The sequence below is a fragment of the Erinaceus europaeus genome, chromosome 10 (assembly GCF_950295315.1).
Source record: "Erinaceus europaeus chromosome 10, mEriEur2.1, whole genome shotgun sequence".
NCBI classification, from domain to species: domain Eukaryota; kingdom Metazoa; phylum Chordata; class Mammalia; order Eulipotyphla; family Erinaceidae; genus Erinaceus; species Erinaceus europaeus.
This window is the reverse complement of record NC_080171.1, coordinates 19,087,347-19,102,242: the sequence shown is the minus strand read 5'-3', so window position 1 is coordinate 19,102,242 and position 14,896 is coordinate 19,087,347. Positions and strand designations below refer to the sequence as shown.

Below are 14,896 nucleotides of genomic sequence, written 5' to 3'. Positions count from 1 at the left end.
CCATTTCTCTCTGTCCTATTTAACAACGATGACATCAATAATAACTACAACAACAGTAAAAAGACAACAAGGGCAACAAAAGGGAAAACAAATAAAATTAAAAAAACAAAAAAGGAAAAGAGACATTTGCATGGTGCAGGCACTGAGCCCCAGTGATAAACCTGGAGGCAAAAATATATATACTTTTGCGGCGTTGTGAAGCTTTCCCATATAGGTGTGGACTGGAGACTTGAACCCAGGTCCTTGCAGATTATAACATGTGTACTCAACCAGGTGTGCCACTGCCTGCCCCCCAGCCTTCTGGTCCATCTTTCTTCCTTCCTTCCTTCCTTCCTTCCTTTCTTTCTTTCTTTCTTTCTTTCTTTCTTTTTCTTACTCAATCTCTCTCTCCCCTCTCCATCTGTCTTTCTCTCCTTCTTTCTTTATTTCTCCCCTTTTCTTTCTTTCTTTTAAATATTTATTTATTTAATTTTATTTATCTACTTATTATTATTTTTTACCAGAACACTGGTCAGCTCTGGCTTATAGTCATGCAGAGGATTGAACCTGAGACTTTGTTTTTTTTTTAAGAATTAAAAAAAATTTTTTTTAATTCCCTTAGTTGCTCTTGTTGTTTTATTGTTGTAGTTATTATTGTTGTTGTCATTGTTGGATAGGACAGAGAGAAATGGAGAGAGGAGGGGAAGACAGAGAGGAGGAGAGAAAGACAGACACCTGCAGACCTGCTTCACCATCTGTGAAGCGACTCCCCTACAGGTGGGGAGCCGGGGCTCGAACCGGGATCCTTATGCCGGTCCTTGTGCTTTGTGCCACCTGCGTTTAACCTGCTGTGCTACAGCCCGACTCCCCGAACCTGAGACTTTGGAGCCTCAGGCATGAGAGTCTTATTCCATAACCATTATGCTATCTACCCCTGCCCCATTTCTCTTTCTCTCTCTTCCTTTCTTTTCTTTCTTTCTTTCTTTCTTTCTTTCTTTCTTTCTTCCATCCTTCCTTCTTTCTTCTTATTTTTATTTTATTTACTAATGAGATGAGATAAGAGAAAGAGAGCCAGAGTATTACTCTGGTACATGTGATGCTGGGGCTAGAACTCAGGACCTCTAACCTGAAAGTCCAGTGCTTCACCCACTGTGCCACCTCCCAGGCCACTCCAAGTAGTTTTTTTTTCTTCCTTCCTTCTATCTTTGTTTTTTTTATCCCTTTTTTTCTACCTATCTTTAAAAAATCTCTTTCTTCCTTCCTCTCTTTCTTCCTGTGCACTGCTCAAATCTTACCTATGGCAGTGCTAGGGACTGAACTTGGAACATTTGGTGCCTCGGGCATGAAAATATTTTTGCATAACCATTATGCTATTTCCCCACCCCCAAGTAGTTTTACTTTTCCCACTCCTACCCTTCTTTCACTGATGCACAATGTAGCAAGTATCCTGCTAAAAAGTTTCATAATTCCTCTTCTCTCTCCAAAACTTTTCAGCGTCTTTCAGTTCACTTAAAGGCTAAATTTAGCCATAAAATTCATGTCATAAAATTTAGCCTTTAAGTGAACTGAAAGACGCTGAAAAGTTTTGGAGAGAGAAGAGGAATTATGAAATAGTGAAGAAAAAGAGTAGTAGATGATAATCTCAGAGAGGTAACAAGGAGTTCAATCATACTCTTTTTCTTTACTCTTCTCAACCCCCCCCCCCCTTCTCTTTCCTCACTTCGTTCCAAACTCACTGCGCGATTTTCTGTTCCTATAGGGTGAGCTGCCACGTCAGGACCTTTGTACTTATTATTCCACTGGTCTGACGTCATTTCCTTCTAGATGTATGCATGACTCACTTCCTTCTTTGATTTATTTATTTATTTTCCCTTTTGTTGAAAAGGAATGAAAAAAGGAAGATACAAGGAAGGAAGAGAAGGAAGGAGGGAGGAAAGGAAGGAAGGGAGAAAGGAAGGGAGGAAGAAGGAAAAAAAGAAAAGGAAAATTACTTGGAGTGGCCTGGGAGGTGAGGCATTGGACTTTCAAGTTAGAAGTCTGAGTTCAATCCCGAGCATGGCATGTACCAGAGAATGGTACTACATGCCCCCCCCCCTTTTTTTTTTTTACCAGAGTATTGACCAGCTTTGGCAAATGTTGATGTTGGGAATTTAATCTCTGAGGCTCAGGCATGAAAGTCTTCTGCAGAACCACTCTGCTATCTCCCCAGCCCCAAAACTCTTGTTTTCTTCTATGTTTTCAATAATGAAAACTGTCCAGTTGCCATCAAATGTTTAAAGGAAATCGTAAGAAGAAAGCATGTAAGGGCACATTTATCTTTCTAAAGGCAAAGAAAGCTTCCCCAACCTAAATGTAACAAAGAAAATCCCTAGCTCTGGGAGTCGGGTAGTAGCGTAGCAGATTAAGTGCAGGTGGTGCAGGACTGGCTTAATGATCCCAGTTCGAGCCCCCGGCCCCCCACATACAGGGGAGTTGCTTCACAAGTGGTGAAGCAGGTCTGCAGGTGTCTTTCTCTCCCCCTCTCTGTCTTCCCCTCCTCTATCCATTTCTCTCTGTCCTGTCTAACAACGATAATATCAATAACAACAATAATAACTACAACAATAAAACAAGGGCAACAAAATAAATAAATAAATATAAAAAAAGAAAATCCCTATCTCTGACTACATGAAAATTTATAACCTTTTTAAGTTTTTCAGTATCTTTATTTACTGGATAGAGACAGCCAGAAATATAGAGAGTAGGGAGAGATAGAAAGGAGAGAGACAGAGAGACACCTGCAGCCCTGCTTCACCACTCACAAAGCTTTCCCCCTGCAGGTGGGGCCAAGGGCTTGAACCCAGGTCCTTGCACATTTTAACATGTGTGCTTAACCAGGTGAGCCACCACCCCAACCCTATAATCTCCTTATACATTATTATTTTTTAAAAAATTTATTTATTTATTAATGAGAAAGATAGGAGGAGAGAGAAAGAACCAGACATCACTCTGGCACATGTGCTGCCAGGGATCAAACTCAGGACCTCATGCTTGAGAGTCCAAAGCTTTACCACTGGACCACTCCTTTCATATCATTAATTAACTTCCAGAGAACTGCTCAGCTCTGGCTTATGGTAGTGCTGAAGTTTGAATTTGGGACCTTTAGTGCCTCAGGCATGAAAGCCTTTTTTTTTTCCTTTTTTTTTTTTTTTTGCATAACCGCTATGCTATCTCCTGAGCCCTATAATTTCTTTTTAAAATTGTTTTTTGTTTTTATTTATTTAATTTATTTCAGAAATGAATTATTCTAAATATGTATTTATTTCCTTTTTGTTGCCCTTGTTGTTTTATTGTTGTAGTTATTATTGTTGTCGTCGTTGTTGGATAGGACAGAGAGAAATGGAGAGAGGAGGGGAAGACAGAGAGGAGGAGAGAAAGATAGACACCTGCAGACCTGCTTCACTGCCTGTGAAGCGACTCCCCTGCAGGTGGAGAGCCAGTGGGTCCTTGTGCTTTGCATCCCATGTGTTTAACCCGCTGCGCTACCACCCGACTCTCTGTTTTTATTTTTAATTTTTAACCAGAGCACCGCTTAGCTCTGGCTCATGGTGGTATGGGGGATTGAACCTGGGACTTTGAAGCATGAGAGTCTCTTTGCATAACCATTATTTTATCTACCCTCCAACCTTTAAAATTGTTTATTGATTAATGGGAGAGAGGGGAGGGGAGAGAGAGAACATCACTTTGGCACAAATGGTGCCAGAGGTCACACTTTGCTTTCCCACTCACCACAGTTGTATTGTGGGAAAATTGTGTTACTTTTCCCAGTAATAGACCTGTCTCCTGGACATAAGATCAGTTAGCTGACCAGGTTAGCCGGCCACAGTACCTTTCCTATTCCACTTCATATTCAATTTGTCATCTACTTATTGTTTCTTTTTTTTCAATTTATTTTTTATTTAAGACAGGATAAATTAACAAAACCATAGGGTAGAAGGGGTACAACTCCACACAATTCCCACCACCCAATCTCCATATCCCACCCCCTCCCCTGATAGCTTTCCCATTCTCTATCCCTCTGGGAGCATGGACCCAGGGTCGTGGGTTGCAGAAGGTGGAAGGTCTGGCTTCTGTAATTGCTTCCCCGCTGAACATGGACGTTGACTGGTTGGTCCATACTCCCAGTCTGCCTCTCTCTTTCCCTAGTAGGGTGGGTCTCTGGGGAAGCAGAGCTCCAGGACACATTGGTGGGGTCTTCAGTCCAGGGAAGCCTAGCCGGCATCCTGATGGCATCTGGAACCTGGTGGCTGAAAAGAGAGTTAACATACAAAGCCAAATAAATTGTTGAGCAATCATGGACCCAAAGGTTGGAATAGCGGAGAGGAAGTGTTGAGGGGGGTACTCACTGCAAACTCTAGCGTACTTCTGCTTTCAGGTATATATTTTGCACTTGTTTATGGATACGTGTGAATATATGCTCTCTCTCACAGAATCTGGTGTATATCTAAGGTCTGGGACTTTGTTAGAAAGTAATCCACCTGGGATGGAATTAGAGAATGCTATGAAAGGAAAGGTCTCACCCGAGTAATGAAACTGAAGGGTTGTCATTCTGCACCTGAAGTCTCTGGACACAGTCTGAGCTGAAGCATGTTGAGATGGCAATTGTTGCATTGATTAGGTTGCGATCAGCTGATGCAATATTATTTTATATGGATTGGGAGAGGCATACGGGAAAGTGGGCCCTATCCTAAGGTTCCAGGACTGGGGGAAATATAGGCTCTATAGTAGAGATGTGAGGTTCCTGCTGTCTTAGGGTTCAAAAAGACAATGGATAGTTAATGTTACCATCACATTATTTGGTAATTGGGTTAACTTTGAAAAGTCTTTTTGTTAGGGTTTGCCGTATAGTACCCAGTATCTTGTAAATAGCTGTGCCACTGGTTGCCTCTGATCTACTTGGTCTCGGCTTTTGAGAGAGTCCGCATATCAAATACACAGCCTGTATATTAAGAAGACTCAGTCTGTGTTTTAAAAACTTCGAGACATACAATTAATTTTTCACCTCTCATATTAATTAACTAGTGATTTATATGACTACACTTTACTAGGAGTGTACATAAACACCATTCCCACCACCAAAAGACTGTGTCCCATCCCATCCACCCACCCCCACCCCTCAGGAAGCCGCATGTCTACCCCTCACCACAGGGTTTTTACTACTTATTGTTTCTACAGGTGTTTGGAGTGGAACTTCGTGAACGTTTTGGAGCTGGGTGGTTGTGTACCTGGTTGAACACACATGTTACAATGTACAAGGACCAGGGTTCAAGCTCCTGGTCCCCACCTGCTGAGAAGAAGCTTTGCAAGTGGTGAAGCAGGTCTGCAGGTATCTTACTGTCTCTCTCTCTTCCTTCTCAATTTCTGGCTGTTTCTATCAAATAAAAATAAATAAATAAATAAATAAAGGGCTGGATGGTTGCTCACCTGGTTAAGCACTCACATTATAGTGCACAAGGACCCAGGTTCAAGCCTCTGGTCCCCACCTGCAGAGGGAAAGCTTTGCACATGGTGAAGCCGGGCTGCAGGTGTCTCTCTGTCTCTCTCCTTCTTTATCACCCCTTCTCTCTCGATTTCTGTCTGTATACAATAAATAAAGATAAAAAAATTGGGAGTTGGGCGATAGCTCAGCGGATTAAGCGCACGTGGTGCAAAGCACAAGGACTGGCAGAAGGATCTCGGTTCAAGCCCCCGGCTCCCTACCTGTAATGGAGTCAATTCACAGGTGGTGAAGCAGGTCTGCAGGTGTCTATCTTTCTCTCCCCTTCTCTGTTTTCCCCTCCTCTCTCCATTTCTCTCTGTCCTATCCAACAACAACAACAACATCAACAACAACAATAACTACAACAACAAAAAAAACAAGGGCAACAAAAGGTTATAAATAAAAAAAGATTAAAATTTAAAAACAAATAGAAAAATTAAAAAAAAAATAGATTGGAACTTGAATGGTAGCAAAATATTCCTGGGCTCTTGACGCTTAACATTTTTTTCTGGGGAAAAATAAGCATCAATCAAGCACTTCAACTAAAAATATGCAATTACAAGCAGCAAGATGTACTCAGAACTTCAGGCATGCATATTCTGTGCTCTATTAGGTGAGCTATCTCTTAGGCAGGCTGCTAAATAGGTACTTTGGGGAGAAAAGATTAATCTCATTCAGTTATGAATTCTCCTTGTACATGATCTCTAGAGACATCCAATAAACACAGATGCAGAAAAGGGTTGAGGTTGGATTAGTCATGTTTTTCCCCTTTATGATTTATTTATTACCAGAACATTGTTCAACTCTGATTTAAGATAGGTGCCTTGGATTGAACCTCCAGCATGGAAAGTTTTTGAATTATGCTGCTACCTTCCCAGCCCTACTTATATCTTAAAAGTGAAAGAACAGGCAGGTGGGCAGTTGCGCAGGTGGCGCAAAGCACAAGGATGGGTGTAAGGATCCAGATTGTTGCCCCTGGCTCCCCACCTGCAAAGGAGTTGCTTCACAGGCGGTGAAGCAGGTCTGAAGGTGTTCATCTTTCTCTCCTGGTCTCTGTCTTCCCCTCCTCTCTCCATTTCTCTCTGCCCTATCCAACAATGACATCAATAACAACACAACAATAACTACAGCAAAACAAAAAACAAGAGCAACAAAAGGGAATAAATAAATAAAATATTAAAGAAAAGTTTTAAAAAAGTGAAAGAGCAACATTTCAGCTTACTCGGTGTCCTCTGTTTCACTGACTGGGTTTGCCAATGTGAACATTGAAAGCCAGAACTGGAGGGAGATTTAGAGTTCACTTTTCTTATTTTTTTTTTCCCTCCAGGGTTATTGCTGGGCTCGGTGCCTGCACCATGAATCCACCTTTCCTGGAGGCCATTTTTTTCCCCCTTTTTGTTGCCCTTGTTGTTGTAGCCTCGTTGTGGTTATTATTATTGCCATTGTTGATGTTGTTCGTTGTTGGATAGGACAGAGAGAACTGGAGAGAGGAGGGGAAGACAAGGGGGGGAGAGAAAGATAGACACCTGCAGACCTGCTTCACCAATTGTGAAGCGACTCCCCTCCAGGTGGGGAGCTGGGGGCTCGAAAAGGGATCCTTATGCAGGTCCCTGTGCTTTGTGCCACATGTGCTTAACCCACTGCGCCACCGCCTGACCCCCAAGAGGTCACTTTTTTTTTCTCTCCTTTCTTTTATATTTACTTATTCATTTGTTTATTTATAGCAGAGCACTGCTCAGTTTTGGTTTATGGTAGTGTGAGGGATTGAACCAAGGACTTCAGAGCCTCAGGTGTGAGAGTCTTTTGCAGAACCATTATGCTATCTCTATAGCACAGAAGTCACTTTTTTTTTTTTTAGTTTTGTTGAAATAAAATTGTTGCTATACATTTTAAATTTTTATTTTTTTAAATTTATTTCTTTATTGGGGAATTAATGTTTTACATCCAACAGTAAATACAATAGTTTGTTCATGCATAACATTCCCCAGTTTCCCATTTAACAATACAACCCCCACTATGTCATTTATCATCCTTCATGGACCTGTATTCTCCCCACCCACCCACCCCATATTTTTTATTTTAAATGGTATTTCTTTTTTTTTTTTAATTTCTTTATTGGGGAATTAATGGTTTACATTCAACAGTAAATACAATAGTTTGTGCATGCATAACATTCCCCAGTTTCCCATTTAACAATACAACCCCCACTATGTCATCTATCATCCTTCATGGACCTGTAGTCTCCCCACTCACCCACCCCAGAGTCTTTTACTTTGGTGCAATATGCCAATTTCAGGTTAGAAGTCACCTTTCAATTCACACATTTATAAATGGTGAAAGTGAGTGTCAGATAGGGGAGGGCTTGCACCAGGCCACTGATTCTAGACCAGAAGATTCAAGAAACTCAGGTTTCAGTCTTGGCAGTTTCTCAACTTCTATGCCTTCCTTTATTTTATTTATTTTATTTTATTTTATTTTATTTTATTTTATTTTATTTTATTTTATTTTTTATTTTACCAGAGCACTGCTCAGCTCTGGACTGATGGTGGTGCAGGGGATTGAACCTGGGTCTCAGACATGAAAGTCTCTTTGCATAGCCATTATGCTATCTACCCTGCCTTCCTTTCTTTTTTTTTTTTCCTGCCTTCCTTTCTTAGTGAGCCCCCTCCTTCCCTCCGACATTCTGAGTCAATACAATTTATCATTATTATTATTATTTTATTTTTTCTTTTATTGCCATCATTCTACAACTCACTCCTTGCAAACTACAAAGCTACGAACAGCTGGAGCGGCTCAGCCCTAAGAGGAACGATTAGTTACGTCATCGCCGGCTCCTCCCATTGGTTCGGGTAGGGTGGAGCACGGCGCCTTGACGTCAGACGCCCAAAGGGGTGGAGCCTCAAGGGGAAGGAGGAGGGAAGTAGGGCTTCAACATGGCGGCTGTGGTACTGGCAGTGTCTACGGTGACGGCCGGGCCCCGGGCGGGCCGAGTTGGAGGCGGTGGCGTTTATTCTCCTTAAGGGCCTTCGAGAGCACAGCGGGAACCAAGCCTGAGAGGCCGGCCGGCGCCAGCACCTTTCGGCTTCTGGCTGGGCGGCGGCATCGGCGTTCAGGTGAGGGGGCCTCCCCCTGGAGGCAGGGAGAGAGGGGCGGAGTTGGGGGAAGGGGCCGGGGCGGGTGCGGGTGCGGGTGCGGGGAGGGAACCTGGAGTACAGACCGCGGGCCCGGCGGGACGGACGCAACTGCTGCCCTAGGGGTGGGGTGGCCTGGGGGCCGGAGAGCCGGACTCGGGGGGAACTGGGGGAGGAGGGTTGGGGAGAGGGGCCGAAGTTGAGAGGGAGGCGGGTCGGGGGTGCTGGGCGCGGGGACACGAGTGTCGCGGAGGGGAGGGGACGGGGCATTAACTGAGGAGCCAGGTGCGGTAGAGGTGAGTGAGGGCGAGTGGGGCAGCTCTGATGCAGGTTTCCTGCTCCTCGCAGGAGGAGGTTGGAGGGAGGGAGGGAGGGAGGGAGGGAGGGCAGACCTGGGGCGAAAGGATGCGGGTCTGCCCAGGTGTGTTTATTATCTCTTGGTTTCTTGGGTGGAGGCCGAGGTGCCCCTGGGCCTCTCCCACAGCCGCAGGTCTTTTCTCCGGGAAACATCCAATTACAAGGAGTTGGTTTGATCTGTATCGGCGAGCTCTGACCTAGACGTTGTCCCCACAAGTAACTCATTTCCAGGCTGACCTCTTAAAAAAGTGTGGCTGAGGATAAAATACATTTTATGTGAAACGAAAGTGAAATTTTGAAAGGTGGAGGTAGATAACGTAATGGTTATGTAAAGAGATTCTCTTGGCTGAGGCTCCAAAGTCCCATGTTCAGTCCCCCGCACCACCATAAACCGGAGCTGGGGAAAAAAAACTTTTTTAAAAAAATTTTTTATATATCAAGAGCGTTGTAAGACCAGACCTTTGCCATTCACTCAGCTGGTTAACATATATTCTGTCCTAAACTCACCTACTAGTGCTTTCTGTTCATCCTCAGCTGTAATTATTAATATTTGAGAATTTGGGTAGGTGTAATATTACTGTTTAAAATTCAGATTCGTTGGTGGGGAAAACAGGGCATTTCACTTTTACTGATGTTGATAACTCTAGTTAATGTTCCAGATTGGTTAAACTGCAAGTTTTTGTATCATAGCAAAGAATGTGAAATGGCCAAACTCTAAAAGAATTACACTATGTCATTAACTTATTTTGCAAGTGGAGGCTTATAAATTAAATCTTTGTTTCTAATGCGGCCTGCTCTTTCACTATTTATACAGCACTTATTGAATAACTTACTGTGTACTTACTGCATTAAAGGGGAGTTGATGTTCCTCTAGTGAACATCTATCAATGATAAATTATTATGATCTCTTTGGATGTGAAAATGTTTTAGAAATGCATTCAAAGGGAATGGGAAAAGAAAAAACAACAGAAAGACAAAGGAAGAAAATGAAAGTAATAAGAACTTGAGTGGCTATTTGTGAAGTGTATTTTCAGGTTCTTCATTTACTTTCAGCTGTTGCTCTATTTATGAATTATTTTATTCAGTATTTGATTCATGACATATGACACAGTTTACATGTACCTGAGAGCTTTTATTCTATTTGGATTTTGGAGGAAAACCATACCAGTGACCTGTCCTGATAACATTTGGTTTGTAGACAGTTCTCATTTCTTTCACTGGCAAAAGCCACTTTATTACTCATGTAGCTTTTATCTTGACTGTGGTAAGATCTTTTTCTTTTTTCTTTTTAAAATTTATTTATTTGTTGGATAGAAACAGTCAGAAATAGAGAGGGGGGCGATAGAGAAGGACAGAGACAGAGAGACACCTGTAGCCCTGCTTCACCACTTGCAAAGCTTTTCCCCAGCAGGTGGGGGCTGGGGGTTCGAACCTGTATCCTTGAGCGCTGTGACGTGTGCTCAACCAATTGTGCCACCATCCGGCTCCTCTTTTTTTTTTTTTTTTTTTTTTGTGGTAAGATACTCTAAACTAAAACTCTAAGCATTGTAGATGTATCAGTAATTCAGAGTTAGATGCCTGTATTATAAATGTGTTCTTCAAAAACAAAATAGAGAACATTAAATTAATAAAATCTTTCTGTTTTCTAGTCACATTGTTGAATATGTTCGAGGCTTTCCATGCTTGATGATTTGTCACCTTTTCTTCACTGCTCTCGGGCAGACTTTTTCAGACTTGAGGCCCACACATGAAAGAGCAGGCTGTTTTTTTTTTTGTCGTGTGGCCCTAGTTTTTTTTTTTTTTATTTAAGAAAGGATTAATTAACAAAACCATAGGGTAGGAGGGGTACAATTCCACACAATTCCCACCACCCAATCTCCATATCCCACCCCCTCCCCAGTAGCTTTCCCATTCTCTATCCCTCTGGGAGCATGGACCCAGGGTCATTGTGGGTTGCAGAAGGCAGAAGGTCTGGCTTCTGTAATTGCTTCCTCGCTGAACATGGGCGTTGACTGGTCGGTCCATACTCCCAGTCAGAGCAGGCTGTTTTGAGATGGTCTTGCTGGTCCCAAACGTGGGTTATTTATTTATTTTTATTTATATAAAAATGTGGGCTATTTTAAGGGTTAACTTTCCCCCTCTTGCTAATACAAACCAATTCATCATTAGTCAGGTAATTTTCTTTTTTTTTTTTTTTTAAGATTTATTTTCCCTTTTGTTGCCCTTTTTTTCTTTTTTTTTTTTTTAATGTTGTAGTTACTATTGATGTTGTCTTTGTTAGATAGGACAGAGAGAAATGGAGAGAGGAGGGGAAGCAGAGGGGGAGAGAGAGAGAGACACCTGCAGATCTGCTTCACTGCCTGTGAATCGACTCCCCTGCAGGTGGGGAGCTGGGGGCTCGAACTGGTATCCTTACTAAGGTGCTTGTGATTCGTGCCGTGTACGCTTAACCCACTGTGCTACCACCTGACTCCCTAATCAGGTAATTTTCATTAGACAGTGTCAACAAATGCAAAAGCTAGTAATGAAAATTTTTTTTTTAAATACTGGTATTTTTATTTTATTTTTGAGAGAGATGTAGAGAGACAGAGAAAAACCAGAGCACTGCTCAGCTCTGGCTTATAGTGGTGCAGGGGACTGAACCTGGGACTTTGGAGCCTCAGGCATGAGAGTCTCTTTGCATAACCATTATGCTATCTACCCCTGCCTTTTTTTTTTTTTTTAACCAAAGCACTGCTCAGCTCTGGCTTATGGTGGTGCAGATGCAGAGGATTGAACCTGGGATTTTGTAGTGTCAGGCATGAGAGTCACTTTACATAACCAGAATGCTATGTACCCCTGCCCTGGAGTTTAGTTTCTTTTTTTTCTTTTTAAAATTATTATTATTAGTGATTTAATAATGGTTAACAAGATTGTAAGATAACAAGGGTACAATTCCACACAGTTCCCATCACCAGAGTTCCATGTCCCATCCCCTCCATTGGAAGCTTCCCTATTCTTTAGCTCTCTGTGGTATGGACCAAAGTTTTTTATGGGGTGCAGAAGGTGGGAGGTCTGGCTTCTGTAATTGCTTCTCTGCTGAACATGGACATTGGCAGGTGGATCCACACCCCCAGCCTCTTTCTATCTTTTCCTGGAGGAGCAGGGCTCTGGAGAGGTGAGACTCCAGGACACTGGTGAGGTCCTTTACCTAGGGAAGTCAGGTTGGCGTCATGGTAGCATCTGCAACTTGGTGGCTGAATAGCAGTAAGATATAAAGCAGGACAAATTGTTTAATAAACAGAAACCCAACCTGACAACCTACTGTGTGGCCTCAGGACCAGCTGTGCTGGCTTCACCTGGGAGCGTGTGAGGAGAGCAACATCCTGCAGACTCCAACTCTGCAGCTGAACAAGGCACCCCCACTGCCACCACTGCCACCACCCTGATTTGTCAGCACAGCTGGCGGAGAGTTCCTGGCCTGCACCACCCTAACCCTAACCATCCTGGGTCCCATCTACCTAGATGCCATATCGAGGCTCTTGTGAATCATCACTCACCCATTTCCTGGGCACACCTTCTTCACCAAGAGGACCTCTGGGTGCCTCCTCAGCTTCTTCTTGTTTTGAAAATGAAGAAATAAAATTATATATTAGTTTATTCATCCACAGTCAAGGTTTCAGCAGGATTTATCTGTTCTTTTTTTTCATTCTTTATTGGGGAATTAGTTTTACATTCGACAGTAAACATAATAGTTTGTACATGCATAACATTTCCCAGTTCCATATAACAATATAATCCCCACTAGGTCCTCTGGAATCCTTTTTGGACCTGTATTCTCCCCCTCCACCCACCCGAGTCTTTTACTTTGGTGCAATACACCAATTCCAGTTCAGATTCTCTGGAATTTAGTTTCTTTTTTCTTTTAAAAATATTTTTAAATATTTACTTATTCCCTTTTGTTGCCCTTGTTGTTTTATTGTTGTAGTTATTATTTGTTGTTGTTGATGCTGTTGTTGTTGGATAGGACAGAAATGGAGAGAGAAGGGGAAGAAAGGGAGGGGGAGAGAAAGACAGACATCTGCAGACCTGCTTCACCACTTGTGAAGCTACTCCCCTGCAGACTCCCCAGGGGCTCGAACTGGGATCCTTAGGCCGGTCCTTGCGCTTCACACCACCTGCGCTTAACCCCCTGTGCTACCCTACCGCCTGACTCCCTGGAGTTTAGTTTCTTATATAGTAAGGGTATCTATCCATGCTTCAACATCATGAAGGTAAGTGACAGAATCTGTCCTTTTTTCCATAACCTAGTTTCTTTCTTTTTTTTTTTTTTTTTGAGGGCTTCAAATATACACAGTTTATATATATATAAACTTGTTATATAGTATTTCAACGCATTGGTTTCCTTGTGATCATAACCTAGTTTCTAGGAAAGAATCTTTTCAGTTAGAGGAATAAATAAGCAGGATATTGCTCTTTTAATATGTAATGAAGGCTTTCTTATGGTTTTCCTATAATTGAGCATTATAATTTTAGGTGAGGACAGCAGGATGGACAAAGAGAAAGGGGCAACACTGAGCCTATACAGTTAAACTTGGCATTTAAGCACTTTACATAAACGAGGGGGTTTGATGTTAGGCAGCTTGTACATTTAGCCCTATTTTTAGTTGAGAAAACAGGATCAGAGATGCGCTATAAGCCAGTAAAGTCTTGCATTGGGAGGTGTTTGACCTGGTAGCAGTCCCATGGAGAACACTGTGGGATGGTAGAGTGGCGGTGCGGTGACTCCTCTCTGCCTGTCTATCCCTCTCTCTTAAAACAAATGAGAAAATTCTCCTGAGGAAAACTGGGTGAGTAGTGGTATCTCACATTGAACTTTGATTTGTTCAATTTCCATGCACATATATCTGTTAGTCTGGTTTGCCCCTCTCTGGTAGCTACCAAGCCATTTCAGTTCCCATCAAAGAAATTTAAAGTGTAAGTACTAGTTTTTAAAATAAAATTACTCTAAACTACTTGTTTTCATTAAAATAATTTCAAAAAGATTAGCCAGAATGACAAGTAGTTGATGAAAAATGTAGTCTTTTTTTTTGTCATCAGTATTTTCTTTCTTTTTTTCTTCCTTTCTACTACCAGATGCTCTTTGGCTGTGGCTTATAGTGGTGCTGAGAATTGAACCTGGACTTCTGAGTATTGCTGAGTCAGTTTGGACCAAATATTAAGGGCCAGAATTTGTACTCGGAATAACAAATGTTCTCAGTAATCTGATTTGGTCATTGTCAGTTGCTTAATGCTTACCAAACATTTTCAGTGTTTGAGTCATTCAGTTGACTCATGATTAATTGTGAATTCTGTGGTTACTGAGTCAAAAGCCAGCAGTGTTTTGGTTGTTTTACTTCCTCCCCAACATTTTATATTGTTAGACTTATTTTTTTTCTAATATTTGATTAAAATTTTTTTTATTTATCCCCTTTTATTGCCCTTGTTTTTTTATTGTTGTAGTTATTATTTTTGTTGTTATTGATGTTGTTGTTGGATAGGACAAAGAGAAATGGACAGAGAAGAGGAGGGGGGGGAGAGAGAGACAGACACCTGCAGACCTGCTTCACCGCCTGTGAAGTGACGCCCCTGCAGGTGGGGAGCCGGGGGCTCCAACCGGGATCCTTACGCCAGTCCATTAACACTTTGTGCCACATGCACTTAACCTGCTGCACTACCACCCGACTCCCACAAGTCATTTATTCTGAACTATTAGCATTTCTACTGAAATAAGTAAAAAACTTGCATGTTGAGTTTAATAATGTGAGTTGTGAAAGGGCTTGATATGGAAACCTTTTGGAAGATTTTTTTTTCTCCTTTTTGTTGCCCTTGTTTTTTATCATTGTTGTGGTTATTATTATTATTATTGATGTAGTTGTTGGGTAGGACAGAG

The 14,896-nt window shown here is 42.1% G+C and overlaps 1 protein-coding gene across 2 annotated transcripts in view; it reads left to right on the top strand.

The window, feature by feature from the left end:
• The first annotated feature begins 8,385 nt into the window (after positions 1-8,385).
• UBAP1 (ubiquitin associated protein 1) overlaps positions 8,386-14,896 on the top strand; it is a 49,960-nt gene continuing 43,449 nt past the window's right edge. The window contains exon 1 of one of the 2 annotated variants that reach the window (XM_007522860.3): positions 8,386-8,610. The gene's annotated coding sequence lies outside the window, so the exon portion shown is untranslated. The remainder of the gene's footprint in view (positions 8,611-14,896) is intronic. The other variant, XM_007522857.3, reaches the window with a different exon arrangement.